Here is a 2,500-nt window from a genome sequence, read left to right on the forward strand (position 1 = left end):
CGGCATTACCAATGCCGGTAAACAGACAGGGACTTTCCTGACGCAGAAACCCACACCAGGAGACAGCTCAAGGTGTTAATCTCTGCATTGGGTTTGAAGTGATTAAGTACTGCTTGAATTTTCATGAGTTTTGTTCAAAGGCCGGGAGAGAAATAGCAGACCGTTGTTTTTTCTCTCGATTTAGCTGCCAAGTCAAGTCTGACATTTCTTCGGGGTTGTCATTACTTCTGGCAGTGTCAAAAAAACTCAAACTAAAAACAAAAATGAATAAATAAATTCCTACCAACAGCCTTCGGTTGGGGTGAACCGATCCAGATCTGGTAGGGGCTCTGGGAGGATGCTGCCTGCCTGCTGAAGCACTCAGCAAAAGGGCATGTCGGCGGGAACGCTAATCGTGATGTACCAGTGGAAACAGTTGGGCATCATCCGAAAAACAACAGCCCAAAGCGGTGTGTTCTCCTTAATGCATCTCCTTAATTGCGTAAGACAGCCCCAGATTTCCTCTTTGATCTATTAAAAACACACAACTCACCAGACTTTACACACATCGCGTGTAGTGTGTGAACGCAACAACGGAATGGGGGTACTCTATATTTGGAAATTAGCACCTCCGAAGAATACATTAAAATCAAATAAAAATGCTAATGAGTTTGGGGTTTCCAGCTGGCTGGTGTTAAGGGGTACCTTTGAGCAAAAGTAATACAAAGAGTGTGTGTGTGTGTGTGTGTGTGTGTGTGTGTGTGTGTGTGTGTGTGTGTGTGTGTGTGGGGGTGGGTGTGTCCACAAGGTGAGCAGGGGCTTCACGGTGTTGCTGGGAGATGCTGCTCGCTCCCCAACCATATCTTTAAATGATGAATATTTCAGCAGGAGAGAGGGGATTACATGGCCCGAGAAGAGAACTCTCATCAGGTAAGGGATGGAGCCACGCAAGGGTATAATTGTTTCCTCTGTTTCCATTTCCCTCTATTATCAATGACTGAACAAAGCCAGTCAGTCAAATGACAAATGGCATCAGAAAAGGTATGAATGAATGATAGCCTGTGTGTGTGTGTGTGTGTGTGTGTGTGTGTGTGTGTGTGTGTGTGTGTGTGTGTGTGTGTGTGTGTGTGTGTGTGTGTGTGTGTGTGTGTGAGTGTGTGTGTGTGTGTGTGTGTGTGTGTGTGTGTGTGTTTGGTCATTCTGGGGGCTGGAGAAGAGGTCAGGGGTCAGACAGAATCCAACTGTTGTGTTGTGGTGGTCATGGTCTGTGTGCACCAGTCAAGGTAGACGCTAAGAGTGCTCCTTCAGCACAATACACTCTATATCTGATATCTGCCTACTTAAAGGTCCTCTGTGTAAGAAACTGAAATCCATTCTCATTACTTGCCTCTTTGGCCAGTAGGTGAACTGCAGCCTGCTTGAGCTTCTACAATCTACATTGAGAACCTTGTACTGCTAGCTCTGTGGGTTGAGACAGTAACAATCAAAAACTCACGGTAGTTCTAATCATAAATACAAATATATGAAAGAACAGACATTTTTGCAATTATCTGCAAAACTGGATGGGTTCAAATATAGTATCAATCGTCAAAGTTCTAAGCGACAGAAAGAGTCGTGGAAGGTCTCATGCCAATTAAAAGCGATTTCTGCATGTAAACATCCTACACATAGTCCCTTTTAAAAATATCCCTTTTGACGACAAATACCCTCGCCCCTTCCATTTGTTCTGTTACAGTAACTCCAGATAATGGCCAAGATAACATTTAACATTTCTGCAACATTTCCGCGGGCCACACAGCCCTCGTTTCTGCTCACTGACTCATCGGTACTTTGCGTTGTCGATGCCTGATCCCTTAATTGTAATACAATCATCCATCCACATCAGCACACCTGGTAACCACAGTCCTCGCTCGGCTGGGCTGGGCTGGGCTGGCGAGGCGGGGGTGGGGGGGGTGGGGGGGGGGGGGGGGGGGTACAGATGAGCGGACACTCTCTAGCTCAGTGACTCACGGCGGAAGCCAACAACACAACACAACACTGCATCGGAGGGGGCGGCGGCGGCGGCGTCACGGACGGCCGTGCTGCTGCTGCTGCTGCTGCTGTTGCTGCTGTTGATGCCCGGGAAGGCGTGCACGTCTCGTCCCCTCATGCGTGACGAGGGAACACAGAACGCGGGCCGGGAGGGAGGGAGGAGGGAGCGACGGGAGGGGGGGGGGGGGGGGGGGGGGGAGCGCCGTGCGGACAGGGCTCTGCGCCTGCCTAATGAATGTGAACAGAGTTCAGCAGGGACCCATACGCACTTCTTCACAAGTGATAAAACAGCCATCGCGCAGAGGCAAGCGGTGCGTCTATCTCAATAGAAATGTCACCGTGCTATAAGTGTGCGATGACGGCGGCAACGAGGACAGACTGAGAAGTTGTCTCTTGGGGGGGGGGGCTGGGTAGGAAAAAAAAATACACTATTCCGTTGGCAACACTTCGTCTGGTTCGCCATCTGCCGCGCTGGGGCCGCGTACAAGTG

The 2,500-nt window shown here is 49.5% G+C and overlaps 1 protein-coding gene across 1 annotated transcript in view; it reads right to left on the bottom strand.

Moving 5' to 3' along the window:
- The window catches only part of LOC311359330 (chemokine-like protein TAFA-1), a gene marked incomplete at both ends in the record, with an annotated part of 17,659 nt that overhangs the window by 5,723 nt on the left and 9,436 nt on the right, over window positions 1-2,500 (bottom strand). The window lies entirely within an intron of this gene.

This window comes from Micromesistius poutassou (genome assembly GCF_964030765.1).
Source record: "Micromesistius poutassou genome assembly, chromosome: 15".
Lineage (NCBI taxonomy): Eukaryota > Metazoa > Chordata > Actinopteri > Gadiformes > Gadidae > Micromesistius > Micromesistius poutassou.